This window comes from Sceloporus undulatus, chromosome 1 (assembly GCF_019175285.1).
Source record: "Sceloporus undulatus isolate JIND9_A2432 ecotype Alabama chromosome 1, SceUnd_v1.1, whole genome shotgun sequence".
NCBI classification, from domain to species: Eukaryota; Metazoa; Chordata; class Lepidosauria; order Squamata; family Phrynosomatidae; genus Sceloporus; species Sceloporus undulatus.
Genome location: NC_056522.1, coordinates 372,393,151 through 372,416,719, shown reverse-complemented (window position 1 = coordinate 372,416,719; position 23,569 = coordinate 372,393,151). Strand labels below are relative to the sequence as shown.

The window sequence follows — 23,569 nt, the reverse complement described above, 5'->3', positions numbered from 1 at the left end:
ACCCAAAAGTACTTCAAAGAGGTTTACAGAACAAAACAATTGTAGAACATAAACAAAAATAAGGAACAATGACATGCACTGGCAAACTTCAAACGAACAATAAACAATGACTGAGAGCCAGGCAGTAGAAATCAGTCAGGCAAAAATTACTAAGAAAAAACGAAGCAATAGTTCAATGAACACAATGGCTTAGTGAAATATCGCCCAGTAGGTGTTTGGTAATTGGAGGAAGTACCATAATTTTGGGGGCCACTACTAGAAAAGACACTTGGTCCAAGATGTTTTATCCATTTCTTGATCCAGACAATATTTCAAGAATCCCCAACAGTCAATCCAGAATTATGCACCCTAAAGAACGTGGTAGGAAGAATCTGCCTTGCAGAGGTCAGTAAACTGCAAGACCCAGAGGCCTTTTGGCCAGCATAACATTGTGAGGAATCGAGGATTTGCAGGTCTGATCGTGAAGACAGGGGGAGGGGAAAATCGCAGGAAAAAAGAGAGCCTCATCTGGCGATGATGTGCGGTAGATGGGATTTGACATTACACTCTACACAATTATAAGTCTAAAATTTGAGTCCAAAAATCAACCGCCAAAAACCTGGGTTGATTTATCCACAGACCAATGTATATAAGTATTCAAAAAAAAGGGGTTTACATAGCATGTAGTATACACTAGTAAGGGGCCCCAGCAGACCCCCCCTTGGAGCAAGCCGCAGCTGCCCTTTCCTGTTGGAACTGGGCCCCGGCATCTACACCTGGTGCCCTCGATTCTGGCCCTTTTGCCTGAAGAAAAAGCAACCCTAGCTGGGCAGCAGTGGGGTCTTTTTTGCTGTTTTCTTCAGCGGCAGCACACAATCCGGCAATGAGGTGGAGTTAGGGGCATCCGGCATAGCAGTTGCCATAAACAACCCCAGTTCTGCCCCCACGCTAGCTATATATATCTTGTCTGCAGAGACCCTCAGTTAACTGTAACAGAACCATCACAATCCTGAAGCAAGCGGTGAAAGGCAAGAATTTAGTCTGTCCTGGGACATCGAAAAGAAGCACTGACCCCCTCCTCCCACCCTCCACCAGCCTTTAGGGCAGTGCTTCTCAATATGTTCTGTCATGTCCCCCCTAGGAAGAAAAAACATTTCACGCCCCCCGCGCGACTGTAAATAGTAGACATTGTCTATAAATGGTTATAAGTACACCTCTGCATAACAGGCCTCACGCACCCCTTTACGGAGCCCGCGCCCCCCCTGGGGGCAACGCCCCACGATTGAAGAAAGGCTGCTTAAGGGTAGCATGAATCCACCGTTAATGCCGCCAGAATTTTGTAAGTTCTTTGGCATTGTTGTCCTTTGCTGCATCCGTGTATACATTGCCGCTAAGGTTTTTAGCTCTTGATTTAATATCCATGGGTAATAGCAAATCCATAATTTTTGGGCCCAAACTTTGCCCTCATTTTTTTATACATGAGAGTTGACTTATAGTCAAATATATTAAGTACGCTTGAACATTTACTAATTTAGATTCAGATTTCTAAGAGCCTATATCGCGGAATTGAACATCAAGTCATTGTTAACCATAACTTGCAAATTGAAGTAGGTCAGATATGATATCATAGATGAAACAAGAATGGTTCTTAAGAATTCCTGGCCTTAAATCATATCAGGATGGGCAACCTTGCTTTTTTTCACATACTTCGGTTAATCTATTGCAAAGTCCAATGCTGTTGTTTAACAGATTGAAATCCATGGTGGACAAGATCAGAGCCAAAATCTGGAAAGCCAGTCCCCCCCCCCCTCTCTCTACAAATTTTTCTGTGGTGTCTTCCCGATCCATATCTCTCTTTCTTCTCCTTGTTTACCTCCTGGCGTCTGGAGAAAGGACAAATGCTCTTGTTGTGAGCTGAGTTTGGTTGGAAAAGAGAGCTTTGTAATTAAATCAAGACTACATAAACAGGTGGAGGGCTACATGTAAGCCTCCAGAGCGCAGACTGTGCTGGCTCTATGGCATAAGGTTTATGAGACAGACTTTGAATTGTATCCAGAAGGCAAATTATACCAGCGCTACTCAAGATGGTGTCCCCTGTACCAGTGCTGATTCTATGGCAACTGGCTGCCAGTCCACTGATGAGGTTTTCTAGGGAAGGAAGAACAATTGTAGGGCAATAGGCACTAATATGGCATCAGTCCCGGACATCGACAAAGAATGATTCAATTCCTCCCACACCTGCAGAAAGCATGATAAAGCACTAAACATGGGCTAAATTACAACTGTGTAACACTGGTTATACAAATATGGACCCTAAAACCAGTCTGGCGCTCCATTTCTATCATTCAAGCGTTCTGAAATCCATTTTCAAGTGCACCCTACAGAAAATGTATGCAGTTACGAGAGAAAAGGAAAGAAGTTGCATCTTGGAGTAACTTTACGTCATGAAAAGACTAAGCTACCAACGTCTGTTTTTTTCCCCTCAGGTAGTCTCAAGTTACAGGAGCCTTTGCATACTGATCCAGAACATGTTTTGAATTTCTACCTGCCCTAGTTGGTTCATCTTCAATGTGACAAAGAAACAGCCTTTTCGAGGAAAAAGGCACAGCTGTCCTGCGTCAACTGCAGGCTGTGCAAAGTGCGTTTCGCTGCAGGGCCATTTAGAAGCGATGTCAGCCCATGAGCGTTCCGATCCACCACCATCCCCAATACAATGTCTGGAAAGAGCACCAAAGAATACATGACCCTCCAGGTTTGTGAGGCAGTTCCCATCTACAGTGAGCGCCTCACAGGTTACGGCAGCACTCAGCCCATCTATTTTAGTGATATTATTTTGCTAAATGATGCCCACCTAAAATTCTCCAATTTTTCTAAACTGCTGATTGTGACAGAGATGTTGTCCATCCAGGTCTAACACAGTAACTGGTTGAAATGAGGGGGAAAATACCACTTGGTTATTAACATTTATACAAATCAGCCCCCCCCCCCTCCATACCCATGGATTCACCATCCCTACCATGCCTGAAAATTTCCCAAAAACATAAATTCAAAAAAGCAAACTTATTTGTGTTGCCATTTTAAGTAAGGGCATTTTAACTATGCCATTTATTTAAATAAGAACATGACAACCATGGATTTTTGGTATCCATGTGGGGTCCTGGAACCAAACCCCAGCGGATACCAGGGCCCCCGCTGTAAACGATATGGTACAAAGAAGAAAGCCAGTGTGGAGCAGTGTTTTGATGGTTGGACTAAGAATTGTGTAGAAACGAGAATGCGAATCCGTGCTTAACCAAAGAAACCACTGGGTGACCTTTGGTAATCACATTTCCTCTTCTAAGAGGAAGCCCATTGGCAAAAACTTCACTGAATAAACCGTGCCAAGAAACCCTGATTAAAGGGTGCCAGAAACTGATAAAAATGAGAGACTAACAACAAAAACAAAAACATGAAGGAGAGATAATAATTGTGGTTTGTTTCCGCTAAAAGAGTAGTTGAGAGGCAGCATGATTTAGTGGGTTCTGTGTTGTGCACTAAGGACCTTAGGAAGCAAGGTTTGAATTCCCCCTGGCTTGGGCACGGAAACCACTGGAGTGACTCGGGTAGGTTCACACACCTATCAGCCTCAAGATGGCAAGAAAAATCCTCTCTGACCCCCGGCCAAGAAACCCCATCATAGTTTGCCTTAGGGTGCATAAAAAACTGGAAGACTTGAAGATACCAGAAACAGCAATGGAGTATTTGGGAGGGTATAGCAAAGAGAATCCCCAGTTGTGACCTGCACAGACAAAGGCCATCCATAGAGAATGCATGGAGACCCATGGCAGGGGGTGGACCGGATGCTCTTTGTGGTCTCTTCCAACTCTAAACGATGTATGGAACAGGGAGGAAGTGACAGGCAAATGGCAAGAATCACAATTAAGGACCTTTTCTAGTAACTTTCACATAGCGGCCCTTCCTCCATCCTAGTCTTCTTTTGATTTCTTTGACTGCAGTCTCCTCCCTGAACATGTTTGAGCCAAGATCAGAAACTCTTTACTATTGCTTCTTCCTAATTGTCGAGGCTGAATGTATGTTAGTTTGTTTCTGTTGGTCTTTATAGTAATGATCTCTAATAGACAGAATAATCTTTCGCCTTCAGGATTCGCATTTTGTGGAGGTGGACATGAGAGAGAAAGGACTTTGCAAAGGTCCCGTCCAGGACATAACTGACGAGTTGGGATCTTTATTTTATCCAACCCTCTGAAGCATCTCTAAATCTAAATAACGGCTTAAGGATTTTTCATTTTGTCGCTTGCTCTGATGAAGCTAGTTTTGTTTGTTGTTTTACAAAGAGGTCCGTCCTTAACAAGAAGCACCTTTGGCATGATTCACATAGCATAACAGTGACACCAATGGCTGAAAACGTTTGCTTCTCTGGCAGTTTTCTGTAAATGAGTTTGCCCTAATGAAGAATCAAACGCTATCTCATCTGTGCAAACGGGTCGTCCTCTACAATGCTATGCCCACAAAACAAATCAGTTTGACAGAGGGGCTGGTAACCTTGTCGTTTTCGTGGCAGAATTAAAACAGGATTCCCGGGATATGGATCACCTACAGATCAGACAGCGTAGGTTGCCTGAGGAGCTCCCAACTGCATTGTCAATGGAACCAATTGGAACAGCTTCAGAATGCACAAGAATAATGGCTGTCATCATTCAATGAGGATAGCGAGAAATACTTTCCAACATTTTGCACGTGGAAATGAGATGAACTAACTTGTGATTGTTTTGAAGTAAGCTGCTCATTTCTTGGTTCAAGGAATCATGGAGCAGCGGAAGGAAGACAGTACTTTATAACCTCAAATGCTCATCGATTTAAAGTTTTTTCAGTTAATTGCATGTGTGTGCAATGTGCCTGCAAAGTCACCTGGTGAATTTCAGGGTTTTCTTTCTCTAGTATTAGCAAGGAATATTTAAGTGGTTGTTTCCTCCCTCTGAAATACAGCCACATAACCTGGTATTGATTCCCATCCAAGGCTACTAAATGTGCTGAAATTATGGCTTTTGTTTCTTTAATTTATGTGCTTTGTTTAGTTAATTTAAAGTATTTTCTGTAGTGTCTCCCCACCGCCGGAAGGTCTCGCCTGTGAAGACCAATAAACCAATTAAACCATTACAAAGATGAAAAATTTTAAATCTCCATAAAATACTTCGTTTTTTAAAGACACCTAAAAGCATCTTAAAACCAGTTTTTGAACAGTAAATAGAATTTCAAGCACTGAATGCCAGTTGGAACAGCACTCGTTCGCTGCCTGCCTGTAAGCTGAAAAGAGACGGGCCGCGTTAATTCCTTGGGAGGATTACATAGTTTCAGGTACAAGAAAGCCCTGTTCATGTAACCGCACCGACCCAACCGCATGAGGTGCTGGGACATGCACAGAGCTTGCCTGAGTAGTAGCTCAAAATTTCTGAGCAGGCTCACTGAGAAGAGGGCAAGTTTTTTCAGAGATCAACAGTAGCTGATGCTTTAAGCGGAAATTCAAAGTGTTTGGTCTGTAGAATTGGTATGCAGAGAGAGTTTGTAGCACCTGTGAGAGTAACTGAAAGCAAGAAGTTGGCAGCAATGATTGTTGTAGACTGAAGTATACTCCCTCAGATGCCACCGTATTTCTTTCATTTAGTAGCAAGGTGCGAAAAAGATCTTTTCAAGATACTGATGCTTTAAAGATAAGAAACTATTGGTTTTCATTTCAGTTTCCTAAATTCATATTTATAAATTAGTTTTCTTAAGAAGTGCCAGACATTTTCATTTTTTTTCCACCAACATGATATATCATTTATTAAACGTCAGGGATGAGACCTTCCCAGCAATGTGCCCAAGGAGGACAAAATGTGACAAAACCAATGACAATAAAAACAGAGGCAGGGAAAACAGAGAAAACCAGTACGAATTAGCAGGGAGGGGAATAAAAACAGCCAGAACCTGTTGCGAACAATGGTCCAAGGCCTTTTGGGAGGAAGAGTGAATATTACTGGTCTAGGATTTAATATACGCTACAGGCTCAAGCTGTGGAAGGACTGTATATCCCATATGAGTCTGCCTAAGCGTTAAGATTCATAACACAGTGGAGGTACTTCTCCATGTCCCATCACTTCATAGAGATAGTTTATGAGACTAAGAAGGTCTTCTTGGGGCTGCTCCACATTTTTGGAACTTCCCACCCTGCAGGAAACTATGATAGGTATATATTTTTTTTTTTGTTTTTTGTTGTAATCCTTTTATTTTTAATGTTTTTCAACTAGGGTTTTTCCAACTATGGCGCATATGAACTGCAGAGTAATCCAGCTTGATTACATTAACTGCTATGGATCAGTGCTATGAAGTCTGGGAATGGTATTTTGTAAGATCTTTAGCCTATCTTGTTAGAGGAAGCTCTGCTGCTGACAATAAAACTAAATTCCCGAATTGCAATAGCAAATAAATCCAGGACAGTTAAAGTGGTGTGTTCTGCAAATATATGGAGCAGCCCCAAGGTGCTTTTTATTGTTTTTCTTCAGCCTTTTGGTAGCTGCTTGTCCATCCTGGGGGAAAAAGGGAAATAAATTAATAGATGATGGATAACAGAGTGAAAGGAACCAGTAGCAATGGTAACTGAATAACAGCCCCCTTTGGATCTCAACGAACATCCCACATCCTTTACTAGCCAAGCGATACTCCAAACCTGTTGGTGTGGATACAAAATTACAAACAGCAGAATCCCAATGGCAAATTGAAATCCTGCACAAGCAGATATCGGAAAACTGAAACTGAAACTGAGGCATTCTAACGTAAGAACAAGTGCATGCATTTGATAAAGTTCCGCGTTTACCATAGAAAACCAGTTGTTTGAAAAAGTCCACTCTTTCTTGCTAAGCCTGGTTTAATGGATATTTTTGGCATAAGAAGGAGGCTAAGTACGCGCGCAGCTTGGCTTGGTCTGTCCGTGAATGCGCCACTAGAGACACCGGGAGAAATGAAAACCAGAAGATTTAAGGACACAACAAATTAAAACTGAGGCACAACTTTGCAGCCAAAACTCTCTTGAATGTAGATTCATGTCTGGAGAAAAGGAAACCATTTATTTTCCTCACTTTGAACAGGCGCATTGCGAAGACATTTCTGAAGAACAGAAGCACCAGTTGCATTCCATTTGTTTCAACTCAATCCAAGCTGTCACAAGCAGGGTTGGTGGGGACACAGGAGAGCCCTTCGTAGTGACCTACCGCTAAACGCTGGAACTCCCTTCCAGGGAGTTCAGAATGGCCCCCGTCCGGTTGTTCTTCTTGCCATTGCCAGGCATTTGAGGGCTTTTAAAATGGAAGTTTTTAAAGAAATTAGCTGAAGAGTGCTATAACGGTTTTTACTTATTACGTAGACTGTTTTAATTTTAAACTTTTAACTGTTTTTAAAAAGAAAATCATTTAAGATTGTCAACATGTTAAGTCTATTTTTAATGTTCACTTTTAAAATGTTTGTAGCTATATAGTTTTTGTAAAACTATAAGCGTACCTTGAGTTTCAGGAGGGGATCACAATCATCATCAATGGTTTTCTTTTGACTACAAACCAAAATGCCCTTCATCTGGACAGCCTGAAGACAATCTCTTCACTAGGATGAACCAACCTATCATGGAATTTTTCTAAGCAGATTTCTTCAAAGAAATTTGCCTTGGCCTCTTCCGAGTCGGAGGCAGGTGACCGTACCAAGGTCACCCAGGATGCGTGGCCAAGCTAGAACGACCTGGTCTCCAGAATCACAGTACCAACGCGCAAACCACTAGGCAATGAAGGGCGAAACCAAAGTGTTTTCAGATTTCAAACAGAAAAGGGTGTCATACCAACCGGAGTAGGAAGTGTGAGTTAATGAGACCAGCTTTCTCTATAGGAACACCTCAGACCATGGAACGTCGTCAGGGAGGAGATTTAAGGTCCCCGGCCCTTGCTGTTAAGTAATGGGCAGTCAAACCCGTCCACATCCATTCATGCAGCCTGGGGGCCACACACAGCCCAGGGACTCCCATGCAGTCTTCTTAGTATTTCAACCACTGAGGGTCCCAAACCCTTGAGCTCCACTCACTAAGCATGGATAGTCAACCAAATCAAGGAAAAAGGCGGAGAAGGGCTAAATTTGGTTTGCTTTGGGAAAAATTGTTGCTCTAAGAACAAGCTCCTGAGAAAGGCAACACTGCTTATTGCACAATTTTTACACTGACGAGGCCCCAAATAGAGCCATCATGGGGTAGTGTTTGAGCATGATTTGGCTATGGAGAACACGTTGAATTTTCCTGCTCAGCCATGAAACCCACTGGTGACCTTGGCAAGACACACTTTCTCACTTCAGTGGAGGCCAAAGGCAACACCCCTGTACAAATCCTTGCCAACAGAAACCGTGAGAGGTTTGCCTTAGTGTCCTGACTTGAAGGCCACAACTGAAGGAACACTTGAAGGCATACAAGCACAATGAAATGCCTCAACATATTCCAGTCTTTGTTTTTCCCCTTATCTCCTATTTTGGGCACCAGCAGGCCTGAGGACATGCTCTTGGAGAACCTGAAAGTTTGAAGTATTACTTTGGTGATAAAAGGTAACTTTAGTGGTCCTGAATAAAAGTATTACTCACGTTGGTATGCCAAAAATGTTGATTTCTGTCTAAAAGGGAAATTATACATCTAATTAACGATGAGATTTGTAAATTGCAAGTGTTGGAAGCTGCCTTTTGGAGCATTCCCAAAAAACCAAAAAGAAATTTCATAAATAAATTATGAGGTATGTGTTTTAAACCTCTGAAAATGAGCGACTCTGTTTTGACAGAGCTGAGTTTCCAGAAATGCTCTCCGACGCCATAAACAGTAAGTGTTTTCTCCTGACTGACCATAAAGAGTAACCTGCCCATTAATCATGTCTCAGAACAATGTTTAAAGAGTGAGCATACCATGCAGGAATGACAGAATTATGATGATGAATACATACCAATTTCTTTCAACATTGCTGACAAGAACAGTACAAGTGGTCCCCGGGAGACGAATTGATCACTTACAAATTTCCGGATACGAAAAAGTTAAGATAGGAAAAAACGTGTTCCGGGATACGAAGGGTTTTTGTCGGGTTACGAAATTGTTTTCGGCTCGAATTCAACGCGCGCTTGCAAGCGCTTAAACGGAAAGCCTTTTTCGGGTTGCGAAATGCATCGGGTTACAAACTGGGCGGGCGGAAATGAGCGATTAATTGTCGTAACCCGAGGTAGCACTGGAACATCAAATAACTGTTCTTATCAATGTGCCATTCAGAGCACAACAAGATGAATGTCTTCTGCATCAGCAATATCAATTATGTATTAGTAGTAGTATTTGTAAATAGGTAGTGGTAGTAAGTAAGAAGCAATGAACAGTAGTAGAATGATTTCATATCATCTCAATAGATTATACGCAATCAGATAAAATTAATTGTCACAGGAAACAAAAAAAAACCAATCACAAACCTTAGTGAGTTTGAGCCGCCGATAAAACCGGAACTGCAGCTGCTGCCCATCCCCCAGTAATGGAGATTCCCACAAGGGGTCAAAGCCTCACTGGCCAATCAATCTCAACCCGCACAGAGCTGGCTTGGGGAGAAGACAAAGTAAAAAAAATGGGATATTTGATAATGCCAAGGTGAATTCCAGGAATTTTGAACCTTTACTTTTTCAGATTTACAAGCTCCCAAATCCCCTAGCCATCTTATACTAAGGCACTCTCTGGGGATGCTGGGAGCTTTAGGTTAAAAAATGTTCAGGCTCTGGACAACTCTCTTCTAATGAAGCCAGTTTACGCCCCTGTGAGGACTGCCACCCTGTCAAACGAACTTTTTTAATTATGCAAAGAAGGAAAAGGCTGTAGAGCCAGCATTGTATTGATGTGATGTTGACCTACAATCTCTTGAGGCCAGGTTTCAATTCCCCACTCAGCCACGGAAAGCCACTGGTGACCTCAAACAGTCCACATGCCGCCCACCCTCAGGGGAAGGCAAATGGTTAAACCTCCCCTACATAAATAGTTGCCAAGAAACCATATGATAGGTTTCACCTGGAGGTGGACATAAATCAGAAATGACGGAAAGGTACACAACAACAACAGAGCAGCAGCAGCACAGCAGCACAAGCAGCAGCAGAAGCAACAATGTGAACACCACTATCTAGCCTGAAGGAAGATTACCCCACTCAGCCCTTTTTTCAAGAAAACCACACGCTCTCCTGGCCAGGGGAAAGTCAAGAACCAGCTTCTCTTCGCAATCCGCCCCCTTCTTTTTCTCTTATATGGTGGCTCCATGTGTGGCTGTACATTATTACTTTGCCGAACAAGCCAGCCCTCAGGAGTAAGCGTAAAACTCTAAGTCAAAGGGGAGTCATTTCCACTGGCAACTATTCCGTCGAGCTAATGAAGGGCCAACATTGTCACCTTTACATCTGCTTCTCCCAACTCTTCTCTGCTTGGTACGTGACCGACTTCCATCTCCACAACCCCTGAATACACACCCGTCCCTGTTTAATTTATGACCGTTTCTAAACTCTGACACCATCATTGCCTCAGGAGGGCTTTGACTTTAACTAATGCTACCCAGTCCGGGTGGGAATACATTTCCCGTGCATTCACGACATTTAAAACTTTGCACAAGTGGTTCCCTGTCCCGAAGATGTCCTGATCGTGGCCCTAGTGGTATAGGCTGGGTTACATCCCCTTTGGATTGCTGTACATACAACAACAACAACAACAAAGAACCAGAATCTCAACCTCTAGGAAGGCATGCAAACACACTGAATGTGGAGGTTTATTACCCAGCTTAACCCCAGCCTCTCTCTGCTTTCCAGGTGTCCCGCAAGATTTGCCATCGTGCTGTTCTTATATTCCGCTTGCCGAAACTTCAGGTGCTGGATGGTGTAATCGTCAGCCCAGAAGAGAGGGCCAGGGCTGAAATACATTTGCTGGAACAGCAAGTAAACTACAGTTACTATAATTAAGTTCTGTTTAGCCCTCTTACCCTTTGGGGAAGGACCAAGACAGACATGATTCTTCCTGTTCAGATGTTGCCATTGGTGTGTTCTTTTCTTTCCTCCCTTTTGTTTCTGGTAGACATTTGGAGGGCAGCCATGTTTTCTCATATGACAGTTCAATAATGAGCACTGTTTAGTTCCAGTCAGTGGTGCCACTATCTTTAGCTATCCCAGGTCCCAAAGATGGCATATTCTCCCTTGAGACCCTGCAATCTGCTCAAAATAATTATGGCTGTGCACCAAACCAACATTTTCTGATGGAACTAGCAAGGTGAGCTTGTTCATTTTTTAAAAAAATCTTCCTGCAGCACCAGATGACTTTGAGTGTGTGTGCTTGGCTTGCTTTTAATTCATGAGGAATCTGTTCCTGCCGCTGCCACCTTCCTTCCTGATCTTAAGTGGTGGATATAAAAGTACAATAGAGGAGGGATTTCTGGATGACAGAGATAATTGTAAAAAGGGGGATGAATTTACATGGGTTGACATGAGATGGAGTTAAGAAGCAGGTGTTTGTTGGTTGGTTTATAGGAGTAGAAGGGTGACACTTTCAAAGACAAAGAGGCAAAAGTGAATGAGAGAGAAACGCAAGCTTGTCCTTGTCACTTTTAACATGACATCAAATTCTCACATTGTACCTGCAGGCTCGCTCTCATTTTTGAGAACACAAGTACTGTGTAACTTGGGCATGACCTTCCCAGAATGATTTATTGTCTTTACGTGCATCAGGGACTTTCCAGCCCAGAACACTGCTTGCACTGCAATACACAGATAAAGGTGACATGTGTACATGCCAAGGGAGATTGTATATGTGTTACCTATCCACTTTCCCTTCAGCCACCTATGCACATTCTTTCTCCTCATGGACTGAACACATTGAAGCCACTCACAAATAGAAACAATTGACTAGACTGGAAGAACGGGTTGTAAGACCCCTTGGTGAGGAATGAGAGTGGACCACTTCATCAAGACCTTGCTGAAGCTTAAGGAGTCTGTGGCATAGTGGAACTAGAGCTGATAGGATCAAAGCACTCAGACCTTTTGATTAGCTGAGATGATAAAATCATCTGCCCCTCTCTTTACACTTCCCTGTTTCTTTAGGTCTTACCTGCGATCCTTACAGTTGCAGGGAATAGGTGGGTAGGGTGAACAGCAATATATATCATTGTGAATGATTCCCTATTTTAGTGCAAAGTATTTTGAGGTGTTTTTTGTGGGGGTTTTGGGATATGTGACCATGTTCTAGAACAGTTTTTTCCTGATGTTTCGCTGGCATCTGTGGCTGTCACCTTCAGAGAATGCTTCAGATAATTTTAATATATTTTTTATTGAAATTTCACAACACAGAGAGAATATTTTGAGGTGGCTTGGTCTTAAATGAACACTTAGTAACTATCAATGGTACCCCAAGACCTGCTTCTGCTGGTGATGAATGCTGCTATTACTGATTTGCTGAGGTAGTTCACTAAAACTGCCTGCATTTTTGGATTCTCCTTGGAACATGGGTATGATGAGCATGGTCATAAGAAACACTATTTGACAGTTGGAGATCTCCTGGCAACCTCGTGTTTGCCTACTTGAATGCCATCATAGAAGAAAAGTGGGATATGAGTTGAATAAATAAAACCATGACAGAATTGCATATGTTTTTGTATAATCACAGGATTTGGTGCTAAGTTTAGAATTCAGCTTCCTAAGAAACTGAGCATCCCCATCTTTTCCTCCCAGAAGTCAGGTTGCTAGTCCTTCTGTCTTTAGAGAAAGGTTTGAAAGTAAGTGTACAATGCCTGGCAAAATCTCAGTACTCAGACAAGGCTGATTAGAATCTCTGATTTTCAGGAGGTGGAGGGAGACCCAAGGAGCAACTAGCTTTCTCACTTATAATTTGGAGGGGGGAGGGATGAAATAAGCAAAATAACCAAATGAGACTTCTGTATTGCCTCATTTGAAGCAAGAATACAGTCTGCTAATAATCTGAACTGGAGGGGAATTTGGAATTTCAACCTTTTTTCATGTGTAGGTATCTCTAAGGTTAGACTCCACCCTCAGATTTAATTTCTGATACCAAAATTTCCAGCCCCACCAGCAGACACCATACAAAGTCTCTGCCATGTTCATGGCAGCTGAGGCAGTATGTCTGTCTGTAGCATCACCTCTTCCATGGGTTACTGCACAAAAATGAACATGTTTTTGCCACTCAATGGTACTTTGTATACAAGACCTATAAGTGGTTGTGGATTGTATCACTGCATGATGTAAACGCTTTATTTCCAAACTGACCTGTGCTTTTGTACATCGGACATCACTTAAAAATACAAAACATGGCAATATTAGCGCAGCTGGGGGGAAGTGCTAACGCTCTCTGCTCTTTAGAGGAATCTTCTGTTTTTCAGAAAGCTTCAGTGAAGATGTTCTACCTTGTTAGCTGGAACAGAACAGAGGCATTATCTTATTAGGCCACCGAAGTGTAACAACACACAATTTCTCCCAGTTTTCTTCATGACATCCAATGTGTTCTTCCCTAAGAGCTTGTTAAAAAGTTAAGAAGCAAGATTTTACATTGCTTCTTTTTTTTCTTTTTTTAATTACTTTGGGTGTTAAATGCACAAGGAATTTCACACAGGAGCAAATAACCTAATTAGCACCTTATTTTCTACCAGTACTGTCAGAAATGTTTTGCAACTGTAGATGGAAAATCAAAACGTCGCTTCTCTTCCATAAGGGTAAAAAACACAATACGCCAAATAATCCACAGATCGTTGACCTGCTTACCCTTTTTATGGTTTCCCAAAATCTGTGGCCTGAACCAATCCGTTTCACACTGCCTATGGTATGGCTGGTCCAAAATCCCTTTTTCTTCTGGTATCAAATTTACCGCTATATGTTTTTCTCAGATTTTTGTTCTGGGCCTGCTTGACATTTTCATGGAACAAAGATGCTCCCAAATTGATTTGCTTCCCTTGGAGAAGCAAGTGTAGGTAAACAAAAGGGGTGGGACATGTTGGCCTCACACGGTGGTGCATCTTCCTTTTCCTTCATCCTGTGTGTGTGGTTTGTCCTGGTGAAAAAGATCTTGATGTGAAGAGATACTCACATCCACATCTAAAGATATACTGGCCTTTGAACCATAGCAGCTTCTTCAATCATATCAAATTTCTCATGTAAATGAGGTTCCAAGGGACAAGACATCTTCCCTGATTTCGTATAACTTGCTGTATTTCCAGGGCTAGCCCTACCATTAGGCAAAGTGAAGCAGTTGACTCAGGCAGCAAATGCTGAGATGTGGCAAACAGATGTTGGAAGAGAAAGAGATATTTGTAATATGGCTGGCCCTGTACCCTGTAGGTTAACGTGCAACTTTTAAGTCTGCTGGAGGACACACTTGCATTGTCTTGTATTTCATGGAAGACTTACTTGCCAAACTAGTTGGCTTTTCTCCCATGTTCTGAGAAGAGAGAGTACAACAAAATATCTGCATTTCCATTGTCCTTACAACTCCATCTATATGGAATATTGTCTGAACTTGCTTCACAGATAAATTTCAGATTTAGTAGGGTATTTTAAAGGTGACAGGGAGAAAGGTGGGGGCAACTTTTGACCTTGCTACTGAAAATGAATTAAAAAGCCATGGGAGTAAACATTGTTACAATAACCTGATGCCACTTTTTAATATACAGGTAGTTAAAAAATTGCCTAGATTTGCAGGGCTGTTGCCCAGAAACGATTTTTAGCCAGTGCACAGAAAATTCACTGTATTGGACTGTGCCTCCTAGAAGTGACTCCCAGCCATCACGGTCACTCCTAGCCAAAGCCTGCATGGTCATAAGAGATTCGGACATAAGTAGTCTCTCCGGAAGTAACTTTCCTATGGTCTGGTTTTAGATGTTAATACATTACAGCAAGGGTTGGCAGAATGTAGCTCAAGAGGCACATGCAGGCCACAGAGTACATGTCAAAAAACAAAAAGTGAGTTCCATTCACTTTCTGAATGTCAGAAAAAGGTCTCTCTTTGACCTAAAATGATCTATGGGGGATAAAAATATGGCAAAAACACTTAAATAAAAATGTTCTAATAAAAACATGGGGGAAATGCTTTGGGGGAAAAAAGATTTTTCTTTTGTAAGGGCAGTGCAAAGGGATGTGCAATGCCCTCCAAATTTCCTGGGGTTACTGTGGCTTCCTGGCCTTCCACAGTTGCCCATACTTTAAAAGAAAGGATGACCACTATGAGCTCTGATATCCCTGCTTACCACTGATTTTAAAGATTGCATCCAGGAAAACTACTTTTGTGGAATGCGGGAACAAACTCTGACCCCCAGCAAAGGACCCTCTTGTCCCAAGTAGAATCATAGAGTTGGAAGAGACCGCAAGGACCATCCACTCCAACCCCCTGCCATGCAGGGAATCTAAATCAAAGCATCCCCAACAGATGGCCATCCAGCCTCTGTTTAATGACCTCTAAGGAAGGTGACTCCACCACACTTCTGTTTGCACAGGAGCTGCTTTCCCACTTCAAAAGTTGTAGCCACTTCAGACTGGTCCAGAAATCATCTGAAGTTGTTTCCTGACTTGCAGAGAAATAGCTTGGTATATCTCTATGGACATCTAACATAAAGTACATCTGACATAGCTCTTCTGTTTCTGCATAACATTGTTAAATTTATTTTGTTTTCCTCCTGTTCTCATACCTATCAAATGATAAAGCTAGTGTTTAACCTGGGATTTAGTTACTCTGAAACTCACAATCAAGCCTGTCTGCACACTGTAAAACTTCACACAGCATAGCAGAGCATGGGGCAATGCTTGTTTTTTGGGGTGATGAACATAGCTGAAGCAAACTAAACACAACTTGCTGATCCTCAGTCAGCTTTCACAGGGAAAGCTAGAAAATGTTTGACACAGCATTTTTACAATGATTCTGAGAGAAAGCTGAAATCCTCCGATCTCACAACTCAATTTTATAAGTAAGGAAAGGATAAAGTGTGATGAGAATTTTAGTTTGATGCTTATCCATATGCTACACATGGCTTCCTCAAACTTTTCTGCCCCAATGGTCAACTGGACCCCAAGGGAGAGCTAAACACTCTTCCCCTCAACCTCAGAGCAGCCATGATTGCTAATTTCCCACTAGTAATGGAGGTATAGAGCAGAAACCTTGATCAAGGTGTCTGGAGGGGGAGGTTGAGGATATCTCCCAAAACTACAAATCCTCAAATCCCATCGCATTGAAGGAATACAAAGGGAATACTCTGTGACAGGGCAAGGGGGGATTCCAGAAGGTAGACTTGTTACGGCCCACTGAATTTGACCCAGGGAGGGTCCGTTCCTAAGAGGAGAGTGTGGTGGGAATTGTAGTTTGCAGCTTATCCATAGGCCACACATGGCTTCTTCAAATTTTTCTCCCCAAAGCTCTGCAGGCATTTGTAGGTAACAACTGAGAGATTTCACTCCTCTTTCCTCTGAGGAGAAAAGGCAGTACAACTGAAACTCTCTGTTCTCAGTCAAACGTTTGTAGGTATCAGCTAAGTCCCAACCTTGGAGAAAGGGGAAGAGGAACAAAAAAGCCATGTCTCCATCCATAATGCTAAGTGGAAAAGTTCCAGCTGGTACTTAGGTCACAGACCCGTTATATCAGTGTCCATGATAACTGATGACCCCTGAGCATCATCTGCTACATAGAGGACTAACATGGAGAATCTACCCCCCTTCCATGATTCCCCACCTTGCACTAAGATCTGCCACAGATATCTGGATCTTTCACAGCAGGGACATAGATTTTGGGGAAAAATCTCTTGGGAACAGAAGGTTTGAAATCCAAACAGAGCTTGCAACAAAAACAGACCAAAGCATTGTGTCCATTTAGTGGGTTTGCTTAATAAATGGCTTCCATTTCCCTTTCCCCATCCATAGCATTTTTTTTTAAAAAAAATTATCCCATGTCCTGCCAGGTCAAAAAATCCATTTTGTGGCTCTTACTCTAAATCAGTGGCTGGGAAGTAGATCCAGAGTTCCAGAATGGCATAACCTGAGATATGTTGTAGTAAAGGTTACAGAGGGAAAAGTAGCAGTTAGTTGCATGTCTACCATTTTCAGCAGCCTCCATGCAGGTAGCATTGTGTATACTTTACCCTGAGGCATAATCCCCGCTTCTTTTATCCCAGCCCAGTTTTATAATATGTGATCTCTAAGTAAGGATTTTTTTCCCCTTTACAGTGTTTTCAAGACTGAGAAGTAAGATTTATTTTGCTTCTTATCTCATCATATATAGATCTTTCCTCCAGCTAACTCTCCAATAGACTCTGGATTCCCTGGACTGCAAGTGACTTTCCCCAAACCTTGCACCATGAGAATTGCCAACATTGCCAATGTAACCCTACCTGGAGGTGTCAGCAGTCTCTATGGGGCTGATTTCATCTTTCCTCACACTGCTGATGAACTAGGTGGGACCGAGACGAACAAAAGTGAGTGCCTGTGGACCATTATGTTCTTGATCTTGCACTAAATTTCAAAAAGTGATTGCCCTGATCTGGTGATTTCTCATGGTGGCAACTAATCTATTGTGACCTGTTTAGATGACCTTCAACTGTACAACATGGACACCCAAAAGAAACCAATTTTTTCAGGTTTTGATTGAGGGGTGCTGATTGAAACATCTAGAAACAGAGCCTCTTGCTATCATCATTTCCTGTGTCACCTGAATTATTGTCCTCCTTCCAGAATGACACTGCATATTTAAATTAGCACTACATGCCCTCTGGCACACAATCACCTTATATTTCCAATTGCTGACATGAGTTCCAGCTGCAACCAATTCCCTGGCTAAGAAGCAGTACATGACCATTTGCCACATTGTCACATCTGGACATTTTCCTTTAGGCTTTATTTCCCAACATTGTGTTAATGCGTGTATATTCACAGACTTATAAGCATGGATAGGAAAATCTGTTAGCTTCACTTTCTCATGCATTTGTGTTTTTAAAACCACACTTGCTGAGGACACAGGGAGAGCCTTCTCAATGGCTGTGAAACTCCCTCCAATAGGATGTTCAGTTTGTGTTTTGTTCTCCTTCTGCCAGCAGGCAAATACCATTTTAGTTAGATAGGTCTTTGGTTGTTAAATCATGGCGGAAGCGTGTTTTCACTGAGCTATGCTGTTATCCACTACCTTTTCTCTGTGTTTGAAATATGTTTTATGGTAAGTTGTTTTAACTAAAATACAACAAAATCCAAATTCCACAAAACAGCAATACTTTTATAGGCCAACCAAAATGCACAAAATACATCATGCAAGGCTTTGAGGTTTCACCGGCTTCTTCATCAGGTAAAAATGTTAAAAGTCATACCAGAGAAGAAAAGTGATGCTGTTGTAGTCACTGTCCTACATTTTGTCTCAGATGTTGCTACTGTTGCCAGTTAAGATGGTCTGAGGGAATCGCAATGCAGGCAGAGGCCATTCCCCTTCTTGGCTATATGGGAAACGGGGCACAAAAGACAGTAAACAACAGACAATAAAATTTTGGCTCCATTAGCAACAGAAAAGTAACTTCCCTTGAGATCCAGGCTGTTCGTGCCTTATGCAAAACTAACTGCCCCTTTCATAGAATCATAGAGTTGGAAGAGACCACAAGGGCCATCCAGTCCAACCCCATTCTGCCATGCAGGAAATCTAAATCAAAGCATCCCCGACAGATGGCCATCCAGCCTTTGTTTAAAGACCTCCAAGGAAGGACACTCCACTCCACTCCAAGGAAGAGTGTTCCACTGTCAAACAGCCCTTACTGTCAGGAAGTTCCTCCTAATTTCCGGAGGAGTTTCTGTACTGTTGCCACTGAAAAATCTTTAGGTGCTGTATAGATAAAACTTGCCATTTGTAATCCAAATGAAAGAGTTTTGTCTTTGTTGGAAGTAAAAAAAACAAATCCAGTCCATTAGCTCCCTTTTGTTAAAGTTTCCCCTGTTGCCGCAAAATTCCATATCTCCAAATCCAGGAACCATATTCAGGCGTAGCTGTGTTGGCTATGCAGCAAAATACAACAAAATCCATAAGACACTGATACTTTTATTAGCCAACCAAAATGCACAAAATACATCATCATGAAAGCTTTCAAACCTTCACCAGCTTTTTCGTCAGGCAAAGATATTAAAAATTATACAAGGGAAGAAAAGTGACAATGTTAAAAGTCACAGGCCTATATTTTGTCTCAGATGTTACTGTTATTGTCAGTTAAGATTTGGAGCAGTGGTTCTCAGCCTTTCCTATGTCTCACAACCCTAGAAAATGTTTAGTTACACCCTCTACAAAAATAATATCACATGTCCAAGTTAATTCAAGTGATAGAGGGAGATACGGTGCATGTGAGCAGAGGTGGTGGGCAAGCTGAGATGCCCCCGAGAGTTGAAATGAACTCTTGCAATCTATGAAACACTATATAATGATTATATCAGAAGTTGTGTTATAATGTGGAGTTGAAGGCTTTTGTGTATTATAATGATTTTAAAAGCAATACACTGACCATTAGTTACTTACTTTACCTATGTGTTAATTCTATTATTCTCTCCTTCTGATTGAATAACAAGATTACTATCTACCCAACACAACCACCTACCACTTCTCAAGGCACACTGGCAAGCTGGCTGAGTGATGATATGTGACTTGTCACTCAGGGACACAAGCCACTCTTCATTGCAACTTCTGAAATTCCATCTTGTACCCCAAGTGAGGAACCCCTGGTCTGGAGGGATCTCAATGCTGGCAGCAGCTACTCCCCTCCTTGGCCATGTGGGCCAGAGACAAGAGGCCAGTAAAACACAGGCAATCAAATTTTAACTCCATTAGCAACAGAAAAATAACTTCCCTTGAAATCTGCCCCTCTCACAAAACACTGACTTCCGAAGAAGCCTCTGTACTGTGTGTTTTTGTAAATAGAATTATTTGTTTAATTGTTTTAACTTTAGTAAAACAAGATTTTAGCTGAACTTTGTTTTAAGTTGTTGTAAGCTACTTCTGATCCTATGCCAGGAGAAAGGTGGTTGATAAATTAAATTGATAAAAATGTGGATCCTTTTTATCCTTAACATCAGGTTTGCAAATGCTAGTAAATGATTCAGAAATGAACTGAGACTTCCCCCTAATCTATACTTGCTAAATTAATAGCTATAGCTGTTCCAAGCATGGCAAGAGCCATGTTGTACCTACAGGAGGTAAAGAGGGTGAAACTAAATGTGGGAACAGCAGTTCATCATGAAACCCACTGGGTGACTGTGGGCAAGTTACACACTTTCAGCCTCAGGGAAAGGCAATGGCAAACCTCCTCTGAACAAATCTTGCCAAGAAAAACCCATGATATGTAATGGCACACAACAAATATATAATCAATGCAAAACAGTCAAGGCCCTGGGTCTAGGTGGATGAATCTGTCAGTGTAGGACTTCTGCAGTTACCCACCTCTCCATAAGGCCCAAAGTTTTAATGCAGATTTCATGATTGCTATTGTTCATTCATGTATGTCCCATCTTGAGTGGACTCAAACATCTTACAAAAATTAAAACAAGTACAGGTTCTTTGCTGCCCTTGCCAATGCTAGTATACTCTAATCAGAAACAATCTGAATTGAAATTCTGATCCGTCTATACCTGTGAGTTTTATTTCTGATGGCAGATACTTGGAGCAAACTGAATGCCAATATACATGCTTCTCCACTGGCTGCCCAGTCTGTTCTCTGCTGCTGGTTTTGTTTTTGTTTTGTTTTGTTTTTTGGTGGGGAAAGCTGCATTTAAAGTGATTTATTGATTGACTGATGGGTTGCTGGTTACTCCTGTGTATGACCTCCAGTATGCGACTGCCTACAAGTTGCTGGAAATATAACATATTTCTCTTTACACACACACACTGAAGTGCATCCCTGAGATCTGGCATGTAAATTTGATGTCTGCCTCATGTAAACTATTTTATTTTCCTGGTTTGGCAGAAATAAGAAAAGAGCGTGAATCTGTGGTCTGAATCAGTTAGCTATCTCTCAGCTTCTGTATACTTTTTCACATGTGTGACTTCTTTTATTCAGTGACTAAGTTTTGAAGAGTGCTAATTTTAGAGTTTGACTTTCAGACAAGAAATCAAAGAATGCAGCTGTGGGAGCCATTAATCCTCGGAGCATCCATGCACAAGTAGCCATCAGGCAAGCCAGAGGTACATCAGCTAACCCACCAAGCCATGCACCATCGCAGAGTGGTCCTTCCCGAACAAAATGAGGGAAAGGCAGGTATATGAAAGTTTGCAAAATTTGCACAACAATAGGTATGCCATTAAAACTCCTGTATTAGGCTTTCTACACTTCATTTTTCTCATTGGACTTAGGGCTGTTTATTTATTTATATTATTTATACCTCGCTCTTCAGCCACAAAAGACTCAGAGCAGTTTACAAATTGTTAATTTGACAGTTCCCTGCCCTCAGGTTTACAATCTAAAAAGACATGACCCAAAAGGAGAAGGGAATGGCAGTGGGAAGAGGATGAAGTCTAGCAGATACTGTTGGTTCTTCTCTCCCTTCAAAGCCAGGGCAGAGGCAGTTGGAATGAAGGAAGGATTCTCTGTCTGCTTCTGGGGTTAGGCTTGATGGAGCAATGCCTGCCTCTTATTCTCTCCCTCTGAGGCCAGGATGACAGCAGTTAAGGTGGAGTGGAGGGCTTGTCATCTTCCTTTGGGCTAGGCAGGTGGAACTGTGCATGCCTTTTCTTCTCTCTCTCCAAGGCCAAGGTGGCAGCAGTTAAGGTGCAGAGAGGGCCTTTTATCTGCCTTGGGGGCTAGGCTTGGGAGAAGCTGTGCCTGCCTCTTCTTAACACACGAGTTCTGTTCCTGCAACAGTCACATTAGTAAAATAAAAAAAAAATTGGGAACATACCGCTTTCAAAACAGCCATCACTACATGTCTTCTCGGTTACGCAACTGGGTCTGCTTCCCCCATTGCGCTGTCTTCCTGACTCTCCCTTAACCCTGCCTTCCTGCCTCATGCCTTAGCCAGCATGCCTTTTGGTTATTTTTACTTTACTTTATTTTTTCATTTTTGTCACACAATTCTAGTGCTCTGTTTCTGTGAGATAAGGGGTTTTTTTAAAGAAAGAAATAGAAAAACAGCAGCAACCAGGAATCAGGCTGCTTGGGAATAGCAAGTGGAAGGGTGGACGGGGGAAGAGGGTACATTGACACCGTGTGACTGTCAATCGCACAACTGCCCCAGCAGTGATATTTCACTTCTGAGGACTTGTGCAATTGCAAGGTCATTGATGGGTTTTCCCCACCAATGAAAAAGGATGGGTCAGCAACAGAACAGCTACAGGTCGGGGGCAGCATCCTGCAAGAAGTATCACCAAAGCTGCTTTTTTTCCTGGTGTAATTGTTATTTAAAAGCCACATGTGGTCATTTCTTTCTTTCTTTCTTTCAGAAAACAGAACATTAGCACATCCTGGAAGAATGAAGTGTAAAGAACTGGAAAAGGCAAACAGACGCTAGTTTTAACAATGATATAAATGTTTATGTTGGTTGTAACCCTGCCAGCTAGTGTTAAACTGAAGAAGAATTTGTTCCATAATTTTACATGTATATATTCATATCTTAGATCTCAGGCTAATATGAACAAACTAACAAAGCTTATTAAGTTGATGAAGCATGCTTTCTTCTATGATCTGGAACTTAATAAGATATTTTGAATGAAAACCCAGCCTTTGGTTCAAACCATATATGAGCACCGATAGCATGGTTATAGTTCCCCTTTTTTTTTTTAATGCAAACCATCCTTGGAAGAGACCATCAAGAACAGAAAATATGTCATTTGCTCAAAAATGCTTCATTTCCCAGGCTGCTTTCCTGTCCACCCAGAAGAGGACATGTTGGAGAATCTACAATTGGGAATTTACTTTTTAATAATAATTACTCTCATTACTTGTTTTCATATTTTAAAATTAATGTGCTGTTATTCATGACAACAGAAATCACTCGTGTACTTGTCACTTTTCCATTACTTTTAAAAAACAAAATCTTGGAATTGATAAGAAATAGCCACACAAAAAAAACCCTTTGAAAAATCCACTCAAGATGTCTAAAAATTGTCTTTTAAGAGTAACGAGGAAAAGTGACGATTCTCCCTCATTCATAATGTTGTTCCCATTCCTTGCATTACTTTTGAAATGTCACTTTCTTACATTCTAATTAACCTCCCTAGAATAGTGATGTAACTATGATTCTGTTAGCATAATAGAATTGTAGAGTTGGAAGAGACCCCAAGGACCACCCAGTCCAGCCCCATTCTGCCATGCAGGAACACACAATCTAAGCACTCCAGGCAGATGGCCATCCCGCCTCTCTTTAAAAACCTCCAAAGAAGGAGACTCCATGACACTTTGAGGCAGCATCTTCCACTGTCAAATAGCTCTTACTGTCAGGAAGTTCTTCCCAATATTTAGGTGGAATCTCTTTTCTTGTAGCTTTAATCCATTGTTCTATGTCCTAGTCTCTGGAACTGTAGAAATAAAGCTTTGTTGCATCCTCATGC

At 41.8% G+C, this 23,569-nt stretch overlaps 1 long non-coding RNA gene across 2 annotated transcripts; it reads left to right on the top strand.

Moving 5' to 3' along the window:
* Positions 1-10,775: 10,775 nt before the first annotated feature.
* On the top strand, positions 10,776-23,366 carry LOC121919664. 2 transcript variants are annotated; one of them, XR_006101548.1, is made up of 4 exons: positions 10,776-10,968; positions 17,291-17,483; positions 21,128-21,281; positions 22,463-23,366. It is a non-coding gene; the product is annotated as an uncharacterized LOC121919664 (long non-coding RNA). The 2 variants fall into 2 exon arrangements; XR_006101547.1 differs by having other exon boundaries at positions 10,779-17,483.
* Positions 23,367-23,569: the final 203 nt, after the last annotated feature.